The sequence below is a fragment of the Heterocephalus glaber genome, unplaced genomic scaffold (genome assembly GCF_053883595.1).
Source record: "Heterocephalus glaber isolate CG9 unplaced genomic scaffold, H.glaber_assembly_v1.0 deba00001531, whole genome shotgun sequence".
In the NCBI taxonomy this organism is placed as follows: Eukaryota; Metazoa; Chordata; class Mammalia; order Rodentia; family Bathyergidae; genus Heterocephalus; species Heterocephalus glaber.
The window spans coordinates 11,189,329-11,213,662 of record NW_028258329.1 but is presented as its reverse complement, the minus strand read 5'-3'; positions in this window follow the sequence as shown (position 1 = coordinate 11,213,662).

Below are 24,334 nucleotides of genomic sequence, written 5' to 3'. Positions count from 1 at the left end.
ATATTAGCAGACCCCAATCTTCATTTTTTAGAAAATCCCTAAGTATCAGCATTTGGAGAGAGCCTCTGAGGTATGGCCCACCCCAGAGATGGACCCATTTATGACTGGAGAACCACATAACCTGTAGGATTTGAGAAATGTCAAAAATAAGAGATGCAGGAAAATCTCAGGCCACTTTCATAGGATGTTATATAGGCTTCTGAAAAATGATATAATTTGAAGAGAAAAACAAACCCTAAAATTAGGCAAAATGATAAAATAAGTCCTTGAAAATCAGATGGATAATGTTAGACCCAATACTGAATGAAAAGAAAAATTCTCAAAGTTTCATCCACTGAAATTATTACAATGTGAGTCAAGCTAACAGAGGTGATTCTGGCAAAACTATTCAAGAAAGATATGAGGACATGGATAGATTTTTGAAATTAGAAAAGAAGAGAATTACACATATTATTTTTTCTCTGTGTGCCAGGCATTATGCTAGATGTATTACACAGGAAAAACAAAATGTAAAGCTGAGAAAGTCAAGGATACTTTTTCAAATCTCCCATCCTCCACCTCTGGTGTGATAGAGGATGTAGAATTTAACTTCTCTGAGCTTCATTCTGCTCACTTGGAAAGAGGGATGACAAGTTTATGTCAGAGAAGTATTGAGAATTTTGCATGAGATAACTTATGTTAGGTGCTTGGCCCAGTACACACACACACACACACACACACACACACACACACACACACACGCACAAAATGCCCATTTATTTTCCCATTTCCTCCACAAATGGTGCTAATTATGATGATCGTACATGACTAGGACCATAATTTTCACCCTCAGCTTCACAGTAAGATTCATTTGACTAGCATTAGAATTACTGACACCTGGACTCCACATCCAAAGACATGTGAGGCTTGTAAAGTTTGAAGGTCTTCCTAGGAGATTCTAATATGCTTCTAAGAGAAGTTTCAGAACATCTAGACTAAAGGTTTGAGGAGAAAAGAAATACCAAGCAATTTATGTGGGGCGTTGGTCAGATACCAGGATTGAAATGTTGCATAATAGTCTTGCTATGCAATAGCTACCATATTGAGAAGTAAGATTGCCTTAGCTAAGTTACTCTGTGTCTTCTCATGGCACTGGCCTTTATTAGTGAGGAAGAAGGCAGAAGGCAAATAAATGATGGACATGCTACCTACCTGGAAATGCCACAGAAGGTCAGATTCCTACCATTCTTCACTCTGGCCCATCATTATTTACCCACCTATGTGCAATGTGATTCCAGGCATACTATCTGGCAGTAGCCACTGAGGAAATAATACTTAGTAGGTTATACAAGAACAGAACTGCATTTGAGTCAAATGGAGAATATAGCTGGCAGACCCAACAAAAGACCTTGAACTTTCAGAAGGTGTCTCCCTGAAGCTCAGCATGCCTCATGGTCTTGACTCACCACATCTCTCTCCTCAAGGCCACTGTCTCCTTCCCCAAAAGTGAAGAAGGAATGCCCACCATCTCTCAACCCTCAGCCCACCTTCCAAAAAATTGAAGATTATCCTGACAACTAAAGAGAGGGTATGATTCATTGTTAAGCCTCCTGAGTTGAGAACAGCAAAACATGAGGAAAACACAAATATGAGTGTCATTTTCACCACCCTTTATAAAACCCTTCAAAAAGTCTCTTCACTTATTTGGCTCTCAGTTTCTTCAACCATAACACCAGAAATGGAGCACACACGTGTCTTTGTGGGTTTCCTTTGCCTTTTAAATCTTAAGGGCAGGTGACTATAGAAAAGTAACTGAACATTGGAGATCCTTACTAAGTAGTGGCTTGTGGAGGAATCTGCATCACTCACCTTTTAAATTCAGACTCCTTATTCTGTCTCCTTGGTAGATCCCTCTGTGAGCCAGCTTGGCATCGTGCCATTGCTGCTTGAGTGGCACTTCAAACTCTCTCATTGTCTAGCAATGGGACTGCCATCAAAGCAATTAATTTCCTGATGCTTCTGTTTTCTTATTGGTGACAGAGGCATCTTAGCATCCACACAGCATTTCTGAGGCACTATAGAGCTGAATGAAACCAAGTATAGAGAATGTCCTGCCCAAAGATGGCTACATAGGGGTGATTAATGTCTCAAGTCTTTTTTTCTCATGTTCTTAAAAATCTCTTTTCTGCATAAATGCGTTGTTCTAACTTTACAGACTTTATCATAACATACTACTTATCTGTATCATAACAGTTTGTCCTTCTTGGAAAGTATCTATTTCATCGGGAGTACATGGTAGAAAGCAAAACACATAGTTTCAGTCCATTAATATTGATCAATAGCAATGATTTGGCTGGAAGGATCAAGATTTCCACCTACAGAAAAGAGGATGGGGCAGAGTTGTGTGGGAATACTGCTTCACACTATTGCACAACTTTTAAGAAATTTTAATTCTTGATACTAAAATAGGAGTAATGAGAATTTTGAGTAGTTATGTTCATATAGAAAGGTATTCCTTACATAGAAATTCAGGTGTATACATTAATATATTTATAAATATTTTTTAAAAGCTTAAACTCCTAGACTTCTCTTCTGACTATGTCTTTAAAACCTTTTCCCAGAGCATCTAGGGACTTTCCACTGGCTGCTGTTGAGTCCTCAAGTGATCTGAGAAAAGTACTCAGAGACTGGGAGGTGAAGTCTGCTTTGCCTCCATCAGCCCTCTGAGCAGAGACCACACACACACACACACACACACCATGCACCTCCAAGAAAATAAATTACAGAGCATGAGGCTCACATATGTCTATGCAGTCACCATCCTGGTGAACCCAGATCTTTCCAGCCTCTCAGCCTAGGCAAAATGGAGGAGGAGGTGGGCTGCCAGTGTTTCCAAGCAGGTCTGGAGGAGCCTCTCACACCCTTCCCACCCTAGCTGTTGCTCCCTTTCCATTTATTTCTGTGCACAGACTATGTGTGCAGCCAGCCGTGCTGTGGCGGAGATACCCCAGAGAAAGAGCAAACCCAGGGAGCTATTTTTCACCATTACATACTTCGCTTCCTAATAAATGAGATCCAGAGCATGCAAACAGCCAGTCTTGTAGATCATCATCTTAGGGAAAAATCACAGACCAAACGCAGCACAAAGTAAAAAATAAATGAACCCAGAGGACAGTCATTCTGGCACAGTTTGATACCGTAACACTCTCCTCCTACCATTTTATCCCTCTCTAGACGTTTGCATGCCTAGGAACAGTATCGAGCTCTAATGGCAGTGGAAAAAAAATAAAGTAAAATAAGTGCTAGGTTTTTCTATATCCTCATTCCGGTTTATTTTCATCCCAAGGAAAAGATTTATATATATATATGGGTAGAGAGGAACTCAGTTGAGACTAGATCTTATTTCATCTGGTTCACTCCCATTGATCCCTACTTGGTAAGTGGCATGTATTATGATAATTATGCATATTCAGCTTCCTATGACAAGCAGCACATCAGACTGGATTTCAAGGCTGTGACCACATTGCAGCAGGTGGACATAAAGCTTTCCATCTCTGGGAGCTCAGGATGAGGACATTCCATGGCCTTCTCCAATCTCTGTGTTTTCCCATAGTCCTCTGCAAAAAATGAAACAAAACAAAAAAAAAACCTCCCTCCATTTGGATGCAACCCTGAGTGTTAAGGTCACCAGCATTGCTTGCTGTGTCAACTCAGGGAATCAGTGGACAGGAATACAATCTCCCCACATCCACCAGGGAATATAATATTTCACACAGAAAATAACAAAATATTCCCATGGCCCCGGGGCAATATCCTAAAGTTGTCTGAGGTGAAAGAAAATAACTATCTTTGGGGCAAAGGAATTTAGATCCTTTAGCATGAACTTTGTCTACCTTTTGTCTCATACCATCGGAATACTTATTCCAATCTATTCCAGGTGAGTGTGTGTGTGTGGGGGGGCTCTGTGGCACAAGCCAGTGGGATTTCTTAGTCCATTTCGTTGGTGTAAACCCATGCAAGATCATAAGTAAGTCATTTTTCTTAACAAATGCTTGAGATTTCCTAGCATATTTTAAAATTTCACCTGGTGTATCACCAAGGCTAGAAAGCTCATAAAGCTGTATCCTCCGTGTTTGGGTATTTCTGGGGACAACAGGGTAGATCAAAGAGGTAGGACAAAGGCGGTTGTTAACTTCGCTGTTTCAACTCTCTGAGGATTCTTACACATGTATGTTATGGATTAGATCTAGTCCCTTGAAGAGCTTATACATTCAGAGCTGGGCTTTTGGTAGGTGACTGGATCATGGGATTCTTACTTATCAGTGGATTCATCCATTGAAGATACCAGAGCTGAAGGTGTTGTTAGGGGGCAGGAAGAAGCAGGCAGTCAGGACATGACCTGGAATGATACAGCTCTCTCCCTAGCTCTTCCCTTTGCTTTCGGCTTCTAGGCTGCCATGGGCTGGGCAGCTGGCCTCTACCCAAGCCCTTCCACTGTGCCCTTTCTGCCTTGGAGCTAGTTGAGCCTAGACTGAAAATGTGTCAAAATAAACCTCTCCTGCTTTAAATTGTGGATGTTGGGTATTGTGTTTCAGCGAGGAGAAAAGTAAGTATGACAGTGGAGAAGTGGAAATAAGATACTCTTTTGGAAATGAAAATAGAGGAGCTTCTGCTGCCTCAACAATGAGCAAACAGATTTCCAGTCCCCTTCAGCAGGAGAATCACTGTCCTTGCTAAGGGTGAAGCCCTGCCCACCCTTTTGTAAAATGTAAGTGCTAGAGGGCTAAACAAGACCTGAGATCCTTGCCATATTAGGGCAAAGGAGGCTGTATGTCTTCCTCCTCCCAGACTGAAGAGACTCCTGTGGATTGAGGGTGGAGAGATCAGTGTAAGGGAATCACAGACACCCCTGATAAATTTCAGCAGGTCATCACTTCTTGGAATAAACCTCAAAGAACTAGGATCCAGGAGGCTAGATTGAGTCTTTATGATCTCAGGGAATTCATCTAACTGCTCTGAGTTCCATGCATATACATAAAAGGGGGACTAATGCTCCTCTTTGCAGATCTTTAGACTTGACAGGAGGAAGGTTTTGATACAGACTCTGTTGCTATTTCTGGGCACAGAGCAACAGGACATTTCCCATTCTTATCTTTGGTCCCACAGTGTCATGTGATTTCTACCCAATGAAATGAAAGTAGGCTCGTGTGGCTGACAAGAGGCTTCTACGAGTGGAGTGACCCAGCACAGAAGTACATTGGCAGTGAAGTACATTGGCAATAGCAGCTAAGGTCACCATCACAACACCTGATAGAGAAGCAGTAACCCCACCCACTTTCAGATGGACCATGGGAGTTTGAATAGTGAGAATCTTGGCCATCACAATGATGGCCATAGACCAGTTGCCCTTTCGCCAACTTAATCCTTCCAACCTTGAGCACCTACACGGACTTCAAATAAGACTGAAATCTGTTACCATCTGGAGAGTTAAAGCTTGAAGTCAGAATAAACTGTATTTCTAGAAACACAGATAAACAAAAACCTACCACAAGCGCCCCTCCATAATGCTTCCCCACATCCTGGCCAAATACAGAAGTTTCTAAAGCCTAAGAGGACAGAGTCACACACTAGAAGTTTGAGCCCCTGTTGAAGGCTGTGTCCCAACCAAGACTATGTCAGATGTCTATACAGAAGAAATTAAGCCTGTTTATACATTAAATCACTGAGGTGTTTTTTTACAACAGATAGTATTATCCTAATTAATACAAGGACGAGTGAAAAATAAGTATGTTAAACATTGTACCAACTCTGAGTATAGATTTTGTTTACTTCATTTATACTGGCTTTCTTTCTAAAATGTTGGGGTCAATTATAGAATTATATTAAACTAAATAAAATGTTATTGGCTAATAATTATTCAATATTTAGTACAGCAGACAAACTTTATGCAACTTATCTAATTTGTTCTTCCTATTGATCTTTAAGTAGATTTGTTTGTCTCTCATACTTACAATTGATGAAACTGAACTTTACAGAAATTAAGTCATTTCTCTAAATATCATGCAACTTCTCATGGCTGAATACTTTCCTTAAAGTTATGTGTTTCCTAAATCTTCTTTTACTTTCTTTTACAGAATGCGAAGTTTTATAACTTTCTGTACAAAAGCTAAGCTATTTATCCCTCTTCCTCTATATCAGGAGAAGCAAGTTGCATTTATATGAAATATCATACTCATCCTAATAGGTCTTCAAAACCCTGATGTTGGAGATGATGTTCTTTGAAGTCATTCTCCAAATACGTGCCACTATTTTTCATTCAAAATTATGCAGTTTAGATAATTGAGTTCCAATTGTATTAGAATAACACAGGATATCAGAAGTCTTGAGTAGATCAAGGGATCCCCTCCTCTTCTGTTTTTCTGAGGCTTTAAAAGTGTACTTGCAAAAGAGTGATATGAGCTACTTTTTAAATACTTCTACCAGGTGAGGAATTGCTAGTGTATTCATTCCCTTTTGTCAGTAATGATTTTGCATTTGTCACTCTTAGCTAGTAAACTGTCCATGGACTATGCCCCATTTTCATATTCATTTTGGATACTATTTGGGGGTATTATTTTCATTCAAGGGCAGGCTCTGTAACTGAGCAGATTATTTATTTCATACACTTTGAAACTATTTGGAGTGGTAATGGATGCTAGCCTTGACCTTGGGCATTGCAGATACAAACTCTCCTCTATCAAAATTCTCTTCTTTATGTAACTAAACAGTAAGAGGACTTGACCATTTTCTTCTGGTTCAGAGCCCCATCTCTCAGCCCTTTGTCCACAGGTAGTTGTAGATGGCTTTCTCAGACTTGAGAATTCTGGTTTGGTTAAACTTTCTGCTGTTCAGATAAAAAACAGCAGCAATTTTCTGCTTGAATTTCTCTGTGACTAAGTCCATTGATCATCCTTTCTCTCTGTGAGTGAGAAGTGTGTTCCCTCCTTAATAACTCCTATCCTTCTCTTTGGATTTTTTTCCCCTTCGCTTGTTTGTGTTGTGTTGGTCAGTCCTACGCGCTATTCCTCTGAGAGACAGAGAGAGCGCAAAATTGAAGTTATTTTATGCTTGGGCTCCTTCGGTCCCAATTTTCAAATCTTCATGTCAATTTTCACACATCAGTGTCATGTGGTGAGTGTTATGGAAATTTCAGTGGGGTCCTTAGGAGGCAGTTTAGACACGAAGCCCTCCCCCCACCCACCACCCTGCTGCAATTCCTGTCTTTTCTAAGAATAAGTGGATCTATAATTAATGTGGATTTTAAAACATAGCTGCATTCAGAATTCTCATAGCAGGTTTTAGATGCCATGTCTTCTTTGCAGTACAAACACAAAAGCATAAATGCTTGCTAGCTCTCTCTCCTAATAAATGGGCTTGTGTAAAAGGAATAAAAATTACAGTTTGTTGGCGGTAAAGAGCAACTAATTACTCAGGAAGAAGCATGTTTTTATTTTTCAAAACTGCACTGAAAATGGTTTATCATGCAATAAATTTGCTAATCACCAGTTAGGAAACACAGTGCCATCGCCACCTACCCACAGCGGCTTCCTTTGAAAGTTGGTCTGTTACAGTTTGGATAGGAAATTATATCCTTTTGAAAATGAACATGACAGAAGACATTCACTGAATAGCTTAGAACTCCTCGGCAGTCAGCATTCAAACTGCATAAACAAGAGCGTGCTTAATAGCAGCCAAGATGGCAGCCACTGACCTTGGCTGGGCCTGGTAAGCAGGCCCTTCTGACCCCTTCTCACAAAGATAATTAGTCATTTCCCTTTGCTCATTCCCTTTTATTGTGAATATATTGGCTTTCAAATGGAGACCATAAAGTCAGGCTCTTTTTGTCTCTTCCAGATTCTCTTTTCCTAACCCCTCACCATCTCTAAATCTTGATTTATGCTGACATTTTTTTCAGAAAGAACTTGGAAAATAATTTTCCAATCCAAAACCACAAGAGTACAACTTACCAGCATAAGGTCATGCCAGGTCCGGTTCTTCCTTGCTGCTGGCCCACGTCCCTGGTTCAAAGATCCTAGGCAGCCTCTGCCTAATTCTATTCAGAAAGGACTTCCGTGAGCATCTACCTCCATGATGTTTGCTGTACTCTCCACCTCTGGCAGTCATTCTCTCCATTATTCTGTCACATTTGCACCTTAAATTTCTTAATATAAAAAATCATCTTATTTACTTTGTGTTTTTGATCCATGATATTGTTCTTTGTCAGAATCTAGATTCTGCGAGAAGACAAAATCTTTCCATTTGTTGTTGTTGCTGTAGCTGTTATTGTTCTGTGTTATTCTGGGTTTTGTGGTACTAGGGTTTGACCCTGTGCCCTTTACACTGACCTGAGGAATCTCAGCACTTTTTTATTGTGTTATTTTGAAGCAGGGTTTCACCAAGTCACTAAGTTGCCCATGTTGGATTTGAACTTGCAGGCCTCCCATAGTGCTGAGATTACAGGTATGCACCACCACACTCAGCTAATCTTTCCATTTTGTTAATCTCTAGATCACCAGTATCATCTGCAAGAGTATCTCAAATAGTGCGGCTTTCAATGAAGTATTCAATGTATCAACATAGGAATAAATGAATGAAGATCTTTAGCTTTCTATCCATACCAAATAAAAGGAAGCTTTTGTCAACCTTGATTTAACTCAGTTCATGCCCCTCAGACTCTTAAAGCTAGGTTCTTGGAGCATGGCCTTGCAGTGGATGGACATCCAGACTCTTTCTCTCCGCTTTCTGGCCGCTCTGAGGCAAACAGCTTTGCTCTATCATATGTTCCCGCCCTGATGTGCTGCCTCCTCACACACCCAGAGGCAATGCAGCTAAACAACCATGAACTGAAACCTCTGAAACCATGTGGGTAAAATCAACCTTTTCACCTTTTAAGTTGATTGTCTCAGGTATTTTGCAACAACAACTGAAAGCTAACACAAACATATGGTTCTAAGGAAGTAGCACAGCTTTGGGTGTGAGAATTGGGAGGAAGTATTGGTTTCAGTTTTCTCTTTGACCAGAAGGAAGGCAGCAGTATAATTCATCTCCACCTTTCATTTATTTAAAGAGAATGTACCTTGTGGGAAGTTGTCATTAGATCTTTCCCAAAAGAGTATCAAGGTCACCAACTTTGCTTCTTGAGGTTGTGAAAGGAGGCACTTACTGGTCAGCATCCTGGGGTCTTGGATCAGTTCTTGTTTAGTTTTTGTTTTTTCTTTTGCAGTATTAGGGATTGAACTCAGGGCCTTCTCACTGAGCTACATCTCCAGCCCTTTTTAAATTTTTAATGTGAGGAAGGATCTTGATGAGGCACAAAGTTGCTGAGACTAGGCCTGAAATTGCTATCTTCCTGCCCCAGCCTCCCAGAGTGCTCAGATTACTGGAATGTGCTACAACAGTCAGCTGGCTCAGCTTTTTTCTTTGCCAGCTGTGTAACTTGGAGCAATTCATTGACTTTCTTTGATTCTCAATTGTCTCTAGTAAAAATTCACCATTTCAATCCTCACTTCACCTTCTCATCTGAACTTATTAGAATGAAAATAAAATGATGTGGAGAACAACATTGCCATATAACCCAAAAAAGCCAAATCATTTTGTGAATTACTATTTTAAAGAAAATTGTAAAGGTTCTTTACTTCAGGACTTCTCTGGATCTTCAATTGTTGTTTAGTGTTACTTTAATAATAATTGTGGACACTACATGTGCTCTTTGAATTTTGGAAAGGAGTTACAGAAGAGTCCATGAAGAGTATGTGATAGTTTTTAAATGTACTTTGACAAAGAATCAATGTTTTTCTGGGACAATTTGATGGGATATTTTCCCACAAAAATGCAATCCGCACACATTGCTTAGGTAGCTTGTTACGCTGGTGACCTTGGTAAATATTCTGTATACAGCAAATGAAGTTCCCAGCGACAGAAACAGTAAGGAAGTGAGAAAATTGTGTTTCAAAGTCAAAGCAGGTGTACTTCTCTGCCCAGAACTCTTCTACAGCGTTTCTCTTTCCTCTTCACATTTGCTCCTGGAGCTGTCTTCATTAGTCCACGGATTGAAGCTTGGCTAGGTTGTAAAAGACAGTTTTTTCATTTATTTTATAGGACCAAAGAGGCTTTCTCCCCATTAAGTTTCTCACAGTTACAGTCTTTCCTAAGTCTGTTTTCAAATTTAGGATCCTAGGAGGGTGAAGTTTGCTGAAGGTCTATCATTTAGAGGCATTTAAGTGGCATTACATTATGTCAAGTTCTGTCTTCTCTTTGCTTCCATTGTGATTCTCCTCCTACAAAATTACTGCTTTGAGACCAAGGAGCTGACCTTTTCCTTTTTTCTTATTTAGGTGCAGGAAGATGAGATTAATCCCTTCACACCAAATTACAACTCTAAGTTCCAAGACCCTAATCCAAAATGCCTCCGTATTGATTATTCATTGGATTCACAGGACAGGTATTTCACTTATAAGGTGCACAAAGGTCTCTTCAAGGTGGATAGGATGAAAAAAATTAGTGAACAAATAAGTGCTTGAGTTTATAATTGGCTTTAAGTATTTTGCCATCCAATGTTGGGTTTGGATGGGTGCCTTACCCAGACCAATTATCAGTTAAAAACAAGAGAAACGGTAGAAAGAAAAGCAGACCCTTAAGTCTGATTGCTTGCATCTCCACTACACCCTCTGTGAGATTTAACACTGCTATTTGTATCTCTATGCCTCAGTTTCCTTATTTACAAAATGAAGTTGTCCTTCTAATGCTCAATTCTCAAGGTTAGTATATATAAGGTTTTAAAATGATCCATGTAATTATTATTACACTCATTAGTGATGCTAATTAGAAACACTTAAGGACTCAACTATATTAGACATTATCATTATAACTTTGACTAAGTTTTACCCATTTGTTCTATTAGAGATTTATGTAAAAGAGTATATTTAGTCCCCATGGTATCAAATATTAGTGCTATATTATTTTTAAAGAAAACAAAGATGTACGCGTATCACCTGGTGCCTTGCTAAGTTTCTGTTGACTCCATAAATGATTTCATTAATTCACCCTCTCATTTTGGATCCTATGTGAGCACATCTTATTTCATGTAACTATGTCCTATTATTTTTTTTTCTTTGCTTGTCTGACTTACCTTTTTCTCTCTTCCTCCCTTGCCTTCCCCGTCCTTCCTTGCTTCCTTCTTCCTTTTTTTTCCTTCCTTCGTTCCTTTTTTTTCCCTCATGACAGACAATAAAAGAACACAAAAGTAGTGTCAGAAACATGAGTGCAATTGGTTTAGAAAAATCTATGAGAAATATGCCTCTTGTTCCACAGGAAAAGACCACCACCAAGTCCTGTTTCCTTCCAGCTTGAAGGGCTCTCAAACTGCTAGCTTTGCTGGCCTGACTTGACATCCCCACTTCCACACCAGCTAGTAGCTTCAGTGGCCCTAAATCTAAAGAGCGGAAAGGTGGGATGTGGAGGAAGGGGCCAGTGTGGCAGGGAAAGGGAAGAGACAGAGAATAATGGGTCTTTCTACCTTTGAGGAGGAACCTGGGAAAGGCACAGTACTGCTGATGGCTCCTTTCCCAGTGGCCCAATATATTACTCCTGTGCCCAGACTCTAGGCAGCCTCCAGCTACCTAAGAACAGGGGAGTCCCAAGTGTGCCTCCAGGGCTTGGCATATCACAGGGGGCCACTGTAAGGCAATCAGCTGGGGAAGCTAAGCATCTCTGATCACATAGAGTTGGCATCCACATGCGCACTGCCCACTGCTTGAGTTGATGTGCCTTAAGTATGACTACATGAGTAGGAGAAGGTATGAAGCACAGATACAACCGTAGATGTAAAGATACAACTTAGACTTAAATGTATTATCCAGTTAATTAGCTATTATCTGTCTATTTCCTGATCAATCAGCCATCCATCCATCCATCCATCCATCCATCCATCTTACCCTTTCTTTGCACCACTGTTAAGCTTAGCTCTTTCCAATCATTGCAGCAAAGAACCCCAGGTGTGGCTCATCACACCCAGCCAGCATGGCCTAGTCATCCAGGAACCCTGAGTTTCTCCCTTTTTTGTTCTTTTCTTCTCAGCTAGCATTGGCTCCTTAAGCATGAGCGTGTTCTCTGGGCTTTGCTTTTTGCCTGTTCAGTGAGAGGCAGTGAAGGTCTGGCAGGACAACCCCTTGAGGCTGAGTCCTGTTGATTAGGGGATGGATTTTGAGCAAGCAGCTGTACTTGCATGCCCCCCTCAGTGACCCTTGCCAGTCTCCCTCACCCATGACCTGGAGGGATTGTCTCCTGGGGCAGCAAGGTCAGGCTCTGTGTCCATCAGGCTGTGCTTCTACTAGCTGGGTGATGGAGCATTTTCTGATGTTGACACCCATGCAGGGCCAGCTGGATGGAGACTCGTTTCTTTCACATTGAGCTGTCATCTGCACAGCCCTGCTGCTTATCCTGGCCTCCACAGTGCTTCCAGGCATGTTGACATTCTCAGCCTGCTGCTCTGGCTGCTGCCGTAACTTATGAACTTGGGGCACCTTCCTTCACACTTACGTCTGGAATATTTTCAGAACTAAAATCTAGGTGCATGACAAATTTTTCCTAATGTGTAATTTTCCTGAAGAGTATTCCTGCTGTAACATGTATTTCTTTCCCTGCCCCTTGTACTCATTTTGATGTTAAAATGCAAACATAGTAATTAAACGGACTGAAACACTTTAAGTGATTTGATTGACAGGCGCAATGACTGTGTTTACAGAAGCAACTGGAAAAACTTTATTTTCTCTTTCTATTGCATTCAGCTGGCTTAGCTTTACAGCCCAATCATGTATATTTCTATACTGGCAGATTTTCCAAATAACTCCATTCCAAGGAAAATAGCACCACAGGACATGGACTACCCATTAACATTGCAAGTTCAAAGGCAAGTGGTGTGATGATCATTTATGTCACTAGGTATTTTCAAACACTGATTCCCTTGGGACAGTCTTTTGTAACATATGAGCTCTTTCAGGTGAAGCTTTCTGAATTGCCTAATCTAGTCAGACTTTGCCTAAGTATTGAAATTTCAAAGTTATCTTGATGGTTTATGGGCCCAAAAGCATACTGCATTTGAAATTAGGATTATCTTTAAAACTTCATGCAATATAATGACTCATAGTAGCAAAGTATTAATGTGACAATAATTGCACATTAGTCTTCTGAAGGCAGAAGAATAATATATGGAGAATTAGCGGATAATTGACTGTGTAGGTAAATTAATTTTATTCTTATAAACTGAATATAAGATCCAGTTGGGTGAGCTGAGAAAAAATCTGTGTCGTCATTATTTTCTCATCACAGTAGCAGATACCTACAGCTCTAAGGAGGAAAGGATTATTTTGGTTCGCGGTTTGTAGAGGTTTCAGTCCATAGTTGACTGGCTCCAAGGCAGGGCAGCATGGGAGAGAGGCCTGACAGAGGAGAAATAACTAGTAGGACGGTAGCCAGGAGGCAGAAGGAGAACAAAGAAGGAGAGAGGGAGACAGATCCTTCCAGGCCACACCCCAAGGGACCCCCCCTTCTCTGACCAGGCTTCACCTCCCAACTTCACACTTAGCGGTTAACTCATCAGTGCACTAATCCACGCTAATGAGTATCATGCCCCCATGACCCATTTGCCTCCCCAAAGCCCCACCTATGAGTGCATGAGGCTTTGGGGCCACATCTAGATACGAGCCTTAACTTAAGGTAACATTTTTCTTAGTTCCATAAGACTCTGCTCAGTCACCTGAGACCAAGTGCATGCTTGCTCTCAGGGATCCCTGCACGGCTGTTGGAGGATGTAAGCATGCCCTGTCCCTAGACCAATGTCACCCTTGTTCAAGTTTCTCCTCACCTGGCCTCCATACTTTGCAGCAGGAGGCTCCTGAACTCCTCATTCCCTGTGATCCCTGTGAATTCCTAGACTGTTAATCTTACAGAATAATTGTGGTCTTCTTTCTCCCTTTTTACTTTTTCTTAGTAGCTCCACATCAAGTGTTGTCCTCTTTCAACAGCTGTTCAGCCCCTCGTAGAATGATCTCTTTCTCACATTTACTTGTTAAAATTTGAACTTACCTCAGTGTATAAAGGCAGCCAGTTTACTCCAAGAAGTCTCACTGCAGGAGTGGGAAAGGGCAGGGTGGTTGACTTGAGCTTCCTTACAAAATGTCTGCAGCCTGTTACTCATTGTAAGGATTAATATTTTACAGAGTCCAAATCACTTACTTTGACTTATTGATTATTTATTGACTAAATAACTATGCATGAATGTACTTTTTCAGAAGCACTTGAAATTGACAACTGCATAAGACAGGTGATTCAACCATGATTATCACCATTTTGCAAATGAAAGAGATTGAAGCAGAGAGAATGAGTGACGCTTCTGAGATCATGTTGAAAGTTAATGGTAGAGTAACAGCTAAAGGCCAAGACTATGGTCCCATGTTTTATGATGACTTAAAATAAAAATCTAAAACAACAGAGCAATTTAGCAATATCTAAAAGTTAACTGCAGTAAGTAAAAGGCACACAAAAAGCAAATAAAAAATATTTCCTACATGGATATAGTAGCAACATTGAACCATTGCATGCTCATTGCTGTACTGTAAGTTCATAATCTCATTTAATATCCCCATTTTAAGTAAAATTATTCTTATTTGCCAATTTATGAGTGCAATATATTTAAGAGGTTAAAGACAGTTGCCAAAGTTCACATAGCTTATAGGTGGTATACATTGCTGGAATTTTCAGCTACTGTGTGTTTTACTGTGCTCTCTCATAAAGCTCTGAGTTTAATTGCGTTGGACACACAAGAAACTGAATTCACTGTTCTGTTCTGGTATTACCTATGATACCTGGCTAGCAATGATCAAGGTGTGAAGCTACTGCAATGTGTGAAGAGGTATTGGCCACACGGTACAGAAGGTGAGTACGTGGATATTCAAGCTCATCCCATCCATCCCAGTAACACCCGAAGATGATGCTGTAATATCAGGTATAACCTTGTATTGAGTCTTTATGTTCCTTTGTTATATATTTTTAAAAACTCGTACTTCTTCAAATAAGTATTTATGTATTTTAATAGGAAGAAAGTTCAAAATATTAAGGCTCTACTACCTATTCTACCTTTAAGTCACTCAATTTACTTTATAAAGGGAACCAATACTACCAGACCAATGTGTGTTATTGCACAGATATTTTATGCCTACACAAGCATCAATGTGTAAATACTCAGTTTCCTACCAGTGGCTGGCTCCATGGAGATCATTCTGTAACAATGCATGACTGAGTTGCCTCATTCATTTTAGCAGCTGCTTTGTATTACATCGTTCCCCTCTACTATGACTTATTGAACCAGATCCTTTCTGATAGGCATTTAAGTTGTTTCAAGTAATTTGCTATATCAAAATAAGCTGCAGTAAACATTCTCATGCCCACTTTTTTGCATACATATCAGTACATCTGTGTCATAAATTTCCAAAAATAGAATTTCTGTGTCACAGAGCCTATGTGTTTAAATTTTTAAAATTTAAACTTAAATTTAAATTTAAATTTCTAAAACTAAAATGTGCTATGTCCAAAGTGGAATGAAGGTAAATCTTTGAAGCCGATAAGCAGAAAGGTGGAAAGTGGTATCTCACTGTGATCTTAATTTACATTTTTTTCATTAAGTTTATTGTTACATTTTAGGTACACAATATGATGACATTTATCATTGGGAATTTGTACCTTTACATGATGTATCTTGGTTCTTATTTTTTCCGCATTCCCCTGCCCTCCCTTCAACTCCTTAACCCCTCCCGAATTACAAAGACTTTGTTTCCATTTTTTCCTTTTCTCATATTTTTTCCTTTCTCTTCACTCATGTGTAAATACCGAATAGTTTCTATGGTGTGAGAAACTGAAAGTGTAAATAGGGATCAAAATGTGTAATCGATAATGTGAAATAGGAAGAAAAGGTCCAAAGGGGAAGGGGAATTGGGAAGGGTAGGAGAAAGGAAAGAAAGGAATTTGCATTTATTTTTTTAAAAGTGAGAGCATTTCTTTAAAAAGACTGTGTATTTGAGGCCTTTTTGTATTTCTGTTTTCTCTGAACTTCCTATTTATATTTTGCCTATTTTCTATGGCCTTAGTGGTCTTTTTCATAATGATTACTGGAAGTATTTTCTAATATGAATGAAATTACTGCTTTGCCATGTGGATTTTAAATACCTTTTCCACTGTTGAAATTGGCTTTGATTTTGCCCTTTGTGCTAGGTGTCAGATCTTTCAACACATTATCACTAACCCTAAGAAGGTATGTCATCCCTCTAACATACCTTTGGGAAAACTACAGATCAGAAAGGGTGAAAGACTTTCTCAGTACCAACCAGCTAGTAAGGGGATAGGAGAAGGCAGAGCACAGATCTCTCTGACTCAAAAGCCAGGCAGGGTCCTTTTCATCAGGCCACAGTCCCTCTTGGGAGGACAGTGTCCTCTGCACTCTGTCACAGCCGAGCAAAGCTTCAGTCCATTTGTACTCAGCTTGGGGAATTGTGTGGTGTACCAGCCTTCACTGATTAAGGGCATTGCAGATTTCCACTTCCTTTGCTGGGTGCTGGTATGTGAATGTGCACAGCCTCTACGCAATTTCACTTGACCATTTCTCCAAATGAGTTCTCATACCTGAGCCCTTATATGGCTGGTTCATTTATTTCCTCCATCCCCAATCATACTTGCTATCCCTCTGTCCAAGTTCTTTTCATCTAAGCATCTTCCTAACTGCACCAGAAGAAAAGTCTGTTCTTCCTCCAGTGGAGCCGGAGATGTACTATGCTCTATCACCCAGAGTAGGACCTTTCTGTCCCACTGGCCTTGAGGGGTTGGAGGTAGGCACTGTGTCAGGGGCATCACAAACTCCTCATCACCTTGACCAAGGCCTGGCAGATCATGCACAGGCAGTGCATCCTTGGAATAGGAATGAACGGAGAGGTCTGTCACACGGTGATTAAAATCTGTGTTCCAGGGTTGGAGACCCTGGGTTTGAATCCAGCTCACCCACTCCTGGGAAAGCGACTACAGGCCAACTTACTTAACTTCACTAAATTTCATATCCCATGATGGTAAAATAATTTTACAAAATATATTAGTGGGCCAGGGATTTTGCTCAGTGGCACCATGCCTGCCTTGCAAGTGCAAGGTCCTGAGTTCTATCTCTGGTATCAAAAAAAAAACCCCAAAAAACAAAAATTAGTGGGCAAGGAGATTGCAGCTCAGTAATAGAGTATTTGCTTAGCATTTACGAGGTTCTGAGTTGAATCCTCAGCTCTGAAAGAAAAGTATTACCTGCTTCCCGGGCTGAGCATGAGGAGTATATCAGTTTATCTTTGCTAAAGACCTGTGATTCTGAAGAAGAGAGAAATTATTTCATTAGCCTAAAAGATTGTAAGGATGTGTGTCGGAAGATCAAAATTCTAATCATGGCTTTGCCCCAGATTTGGCTTTATAAATTCAGCTTCTTGAGAATCCTCTGCAACTTGGAGATGCAGGATTTGCCAGGGGAAAATTTCAGGTCTATGATGACCCTGAAGTGTGGCTCAGCACATGCCAAGCCCACTGCATTCTGCTTCACTAGTCTGTGGTTTCTAGATGGCTGGGACATATCACAGGTAGGCACAAGTCCAGGTTCACTCTATGATAATATTCGTAAATGAATAAAAATGCATCTGCATGTTTGTATGTGCATGCTATTACTAATCTAGTGATATTAAGATAATGATTATAATATAATAGGTTTTAATAATCTTGTTAATACACATTATCATCATGCTAAATGTCTTGAGAATCTGGGTGCCAGCTATTAGACACCCAGGCCCTTTGTGGGTCCTAATGATTTTGCTTCTGTAGGGTACAGGCTCAAGAGTCTGCATTTTTAAGCAAGCATCCCAGCTGCTGCTCTGAGTGAAGTTTGAGGACCCCTGATTTGGTTAGACAACTTCTCCATGCTTTTGATGCATGAATAATTTCCTCCCATATTTAGGAATTCTAGAGAGAAAGTGATGCTTTTGATTATCCAGGGGTTTCTGCATTCCAAGGCACAACCAGCAGGAAATTGTAACATTTCACATGATCTGTTACCTCCACAGACCCGGAGGAAAGGTGTACTTTATGGGGTGGGGGTGGGTGAACAGGGAAGAGGTCCTCTCTATCCAGTCCGAACCGTCAGGACATGTCAAATGAAGCTAATATAAATGTCAGCATGCAGCTTTCCGTCGTGAAATCTGAGTTCACTGTAATGCAGTTCATTTTCCTCCTTCCAGCTCCATGGATGCTATCAGCTGATGTGTCTGACAAGCATTTCCTATGGCAGAATAAAAGCCATTTCAGCAGTTCTCAGGAGTGAGTTGCCCTGTGTGTGTGCACGCGTGTGCCTGTGGAATGCACGTCACATTTGGTCTCCATGGGCTACCCAACCTCCCTGCCGAAAGCCCCGGAGCTGTCTCCAGGAGCCATCACAGCAGCAGGTAATGACCGCTGGAGGATGGAGTTATATAGACATCCAGTGGAGGAATTAATTACGGGGAACAGGAAGTCCCTCTAGGAATAGACTGAAGATTTAACACCTCCCAGGTGGATACTGTGCCATTAGAGCGAGGAGAGCTTTGTTGGCTCCATGCAGAACGGGGCCTGCTCTACATAACAAAGGCCGAGAGGAGCACCTGGCTGCCCTGTTAGGCACGGTTATCTTCCACTTCCACGGGAAAGGTGCCAGATTGCAAGGCGGACCAACCTTTGCTTGATGATCTTTTGTGCGCATTTGTCATTTGTTCTATTATTTATCTATTTTATGTTTTTAAGCTTACCTGGGGTAGGGGCTCTCAGAGAAGTTTAAACACCAAAGCCCATCCCGGTGGTGAATTACAGTGACTTTTCATAGAAGGCTCTTTTCATAGAAGTCGGGGTATACACTTGGCCACCAAAATCCCCATCTAAATATTTTAAATCAGGAGCAACTAGGTGTGATGTAAAAGAGCATCTTCTGAATTGCCCATCATTTCGGTTATGTCTAACACAGCTGCTTTCATACAGACAGAAAGCTGACCCATCCTGTGGGAGGTTAGGACAATTCTCCAAACCTTGTGCACAGCCAGGCTGACTTATCCATGTGCTTTGTGATACATTATCCTTTAAATATGTGTTTTCACTCTGCATCTTCCTAGAGGACGCTGGGTGAGCAGAGAAAATACAACTCAAGGGAAAATAGAGAAAATGAAGGAGCAAGGAATGGAAGGAAGACACAATAACACAACCTACAATCTATGTTTAGTTTATGAGAATCACAACAGTTAAAAAGTTACTTGACTTGTCACTGGTTAACAAAAATACTGGAAATAATGTCTTGTAAAGAAAAGCCTCTTGCTGTCAACACGGATAACATAAAAGGTACTTAGAGCAAAATCTAAACAGTTTGACACCAAACTTGACACTTCCCTGTGTTACTGTTGTGAAGGCACGAGTAGTACTGTGTATGTAGTTGTGAGGAATTAATCACCTACAGGGATGAACACCACACAAGTGTGCGAGCACGCGCGCGTGCGCGCGCGCACACACACACACACACACGTCTCCCCTTTGCCCGAGGCAAATCTCCAGTTTCCCTCTTGCCAACATGACCCTTCATCACCTTCCCTAAATCACACCCAGGTTACTGAAATGTGATGATAGTCAGCTAGTGTGGGAGCCACAGGGCTTGTTGGTGATTCACATGGAGCTGCAGAGAAGACAATGCAAAGGTCGAATAACCCTGGGCACAGAACTGCCTTCAGCCTAAAGTGCTGCAGGAAGAGCACCATGTCCAAAATAGACAGCAGTGGGTTCCAATGGCAGGTACTGGCACCTGAAGAGTTCTCGTGACTTGATATTTGAGAGGGAAACAAACTCAAGACCCTTTGGGCTTTGGATGTTGTTCAGAAGACTGCTTTGGGGATGGAGGGTCCTGCCTGCGTGCATGTGGTCCTGTGCCTATGTGACCCGAGTGCCTCAGCTCTCAGAAAGACACCTGGCTCTGTCACACTGTCACACTGAAGTTCTCCCTAAAGTTTTCAACTGCACCTCCTATTCTACCCACTAGCTTCTCTCTCTGCTCTAAATCTACCAATTATTTCCTCTAAGTGTCAACAGTACACCAGACAGAAGGAGATGTTACCTTTCCCCAAGTTGATGCTGTTAAACCATTACTTGAAACTGAAGTTGCAGTTGTCAACTGTGAGTTCAGTCCCTAATAACTACTTCAGAAGTACAAGTGGTGTGTGGGCTCTTAATGCTGTGGCCCAGGGCTCTGGGAATGTCTTTCCAGGTCATTTAGAACCATCCATCTGATCTGTGGCAAGATCAGTCAATCTTTCAGCCCAGTGCTTCTCTCTCTTTGCCTTACTGCCAGGTCCTTTATTTGTTCTCTTATGGCCAGGCTGGGGGATGATATTAGGCAGCCACAGTGACCACTTTGCTTGTAAAGACTTTGAGTTTTGGGCATCACCGCATGTTTGGATCCTGAATCCTGTCACTTGCTTGGGAGGAAATTTTTTCCCTCTGTCATTTCCCCTTCTGTGCTTTCATTGGGTTCTTCCCAAAATGTCTGTTCACCAGCTTGCATGGGTGACACAGCCCACAAAGAGATCCATCTAGCTGTCAGCTGATGCAAACAACATAGACGGTCTTGGGAAGATTTGGGGTCTCACTGAGTCTCCAGTTTTAGAGAGTTCTTATCCTGTGCCTGGTCATTTTTAGGGTTTTTTCCTTCTTTTGGGGGTAGAGATATATTTTATAGTTCAGGTTAATCTTGATTTTTAATTTTATTTTAACAAGCTAACAGTTACTGAATGTTGATTTGCAATTGTTTATCCTTTAATACGTGCACACATATGTTCAAATAGCTGCCCATTTTACAGATGACATGATCCAATACGTAGAGATGTTAACTGGTATCACCCAATTAGGAGCTGGAAGAAACTAGAATCTGAACCCAGGTTTGTGACATGGGTACCCACCTTCAGTCACAACCCTGCTACTTTTCCCTCCATAAAAAACAATTGATACTGTATGAGCTGAAATGTTGTCACAATTATATTTGGAATTAGTTATTAGTTATGTCAAAGTTATTGCAACTCTGAGACACATGGAAGCCCTGCCTTGAGAACATCTCCAAGCACCAACCTATGATCTCACCGAGCATATGTGAAGAAATAAGGTTAAAACCACAGGATGAATTTTTAATGGGATAGGGTGCCTGCAGAAAAGTGGGTTGCAGAACCAGACAGAGGGACCAAGAATGTCGATACCGAAAAGTGTCCCTATGTCTATTTGTCTTCTCACCTTCTTTAAATTCTCCCTGCCTTTACTGTCCTCTGTGAAATTGTTAGAATGAATATATGAGCAAACTCTGATTGTATTTAGGGAAAATTCCCTTTCTCCCTAATGTGAGAGTAATGATGCCAGTGCCCAGTATTCAGGCACTGTTCCAAGGCAGGTAATTATGCTCTCCTTCCTTCAATTCCCAGTGCAGTTTCTCTTGAATCTATATTTTTCTTTACTTCCTGTCCTGAACAGTTGTGCCATGTTGCTGGGCTGCTGTTCACCATCTGCTTCCCCAAAGAAGTACACTTTGAGAGCAAGTGAATAATTCCTTTTTTATGACTCCTTTGCTGACAGGAACCTCATGAGTAGCAGGTGCTGGGTGATCCTTAGATTTAGGTCAGGGGACACCTTGCACTTACTGGGGGTCACTTGAGTCCTTTTCCTGGAACAAAGTACACGGACTTTCTTCTGAAGAAAACAAGGCTTTCTGTTGGAGAGACTGACTGGCCACCCAAGGGCATGGATGAAGCCAGGCACTGACCTCCTCACCCAATGGATTTGTCCTAAATGCCTCTGAGAGACCATCTAACAGCCCTCCCATAGCAAGCCCTCCGGTGCCCACAGGAGCCCAGACCACCCAGTCTTAGGGATCCCCGGTGGTGCAGGCTTTAGGCCTCCTGAGCTTCTCTCCAAGGTTTTATTCTCATTTGATCATTCCTTTCTTGGAAAAAATCACACAAAATGAGGTTTGTCTCACTATTTCCAATTTCTTTTACTCAATCACTGCTTATTGTTCCCTCAAGGTGCACTGCCTCCAGAGTGTCAGGTCTCCCCACCCCAGTACTCCCTAAGCATTCACCCTGCTTCTCCCTGCAAGGAACCCCAAACGTGTCCAGCTTCCTTGAGCATTTCCAGTACTTTCTTTCTTCCACATTCCTTTCCCAGTTCTCCAGCATTTCTAGCTTTATTTTAATCTTGTTACATTTATTTTTAACCCACTAACATAAAATTTGGAAAATTGCTAGGGGTTTTTGTTAATGAAATTCATGACCTCACACATGCTAGTCAAGGGCTCTACCACTGATTTCTATCCCCAGGCCCTGGTCCCACTTAACTGTATTGTAACAAATTAAAATGGGCACTCATAAAATTTTTTGAACTGAAAAACAAATGATTTATGCAGGGAAATTCATTATTGATTTTGGAAGAGGAGAAAAAAACCCTCAAACTGAAAAAAAAAAAAGAGAATAAACTGCTGCAAATATGCAACTGATTGATTTTATATGTAAAAGAAAAAAGTCAAGTTGCAACATTAATAAATTTTGTAGTGTACTTATCAAAATTTTTATCAGCATGAGAGCAGACCTAGGTAAATAAAAAAAGAGTACTTTGATAATAATTGGAATTTTTTCTTTTTTGTAAATCTTTACAAATTTACACTCCAAGTGTACCTTGTCAAAACAGAAAGAAACAAAAAGAAAGCAAGTCACAAGAGAGGTTCTGTTGGCAGAAAGAGGAAACATCTTTACCAGTGGCACAATACACTTCTGCTCCAATAATTGTCCATAGATATTCTGAAATAAAAAATAGCTCACTTTAAAAGGAAAGCAATGACTTTCAAATATATTAGTAACTGGAGAGAGACCACATATGCAAGCTTTGTATCTCATTCATTAACAAAACAGCACACCATGTTATAATCCTGTGTACAGAAAGTACTGTCTTAGGATCTGCTGTAACAGAAATACCATGGACTAGATGGGTGAATTATAAAAACCAGAAATTTATATCTCACAATTCTAGAGTCTTAGATGTTCCCCCAAAAGCCATCTGTGGATCCAGTGCCTGGTAAGTTCTCACTTCCTGGTTCACTGATCGCTGTCTTGCCTTCTTGCTGTGTCCTCCTATCAGAGCCCCCTAGGTGGATTCTTATCTCCTGCTGGGTGCTATGATGCAAGGTTAAAAGAAAAATTCAAAGACAGAATTAAAGAGACAGAGAAATGGGGAGTCAGGATGACCAATGCATGTACAAGCAAGGCTGAGCAGGCAAAGGCCCTGAACATCCAGAGCTGTCGATATTTATTGGTGACATCATAGTTAGACTGAGGTAAAGGGGCTACATAGAGGGACCACATGAAGTTGCTATGGATACATTGCTGATGCAGGCAAGGCTTGCAAAGGAAGAGACAAAACATTCTTGAATTAGGAACAGAACACAAAATGTAGGTTTTGATTAATAATTAACCTTATTTTTTTAGTAAAGAACGTTTTAATTTGGGGAATGGAATTTGGGTGTGAATCACTCTGACACTGGCAGATAGGCTTTGGCCAAACTCGCTTTTCAAAACAAGCCAATTGTGGGGTTAACTCTTCACAGCCTGCACTATTTACAGCCTGCTTTGGGCATAATCAGTGAGGTGCTCCCTACATCCTCCCATGGGGAAAAGAGTGAGCGAGCTCTCCAGGGTCTCTTTTATCAGGGTACCAGTCCCATGGATGATGGTCCTGCAAGATTTTATCACCTCCAAAAGACCCACATCCTGAAACCATCTTCTGGGGAGAGTTAGGGTTTCAACACAAAAAAATTTGTGGGAACATGCACATTTGTCTATAATAGAGTATAAAGCATTTGCCAAAAAGGAAATATACCAACCACCTTTGTGGATACATGACAAAAAGATGTATTATCCCTATAATTTGAGTCCTGGTAGTTTGGACATAATGCTATTTAAAATCAGTTGACAAAAATGGTGATAAGATAAATCTATACATTCTTTTCAAGCATGCATTGAGAGGCTGAAAGCTTTTCCTCTCAAACAGCTTCTGCCATTTAGTGTTTTAGAGTTGTTTTTCCATGAATTAGAGGGTTTGGTAGATGCAATGTTAGTTTCAAAACCAACACTCTTGTCTCCATCTAATTCTGTCTTAGCAGCTCTTTTAAACTGCTAAATATGGTTTTGAAGGATGATGATTTTGT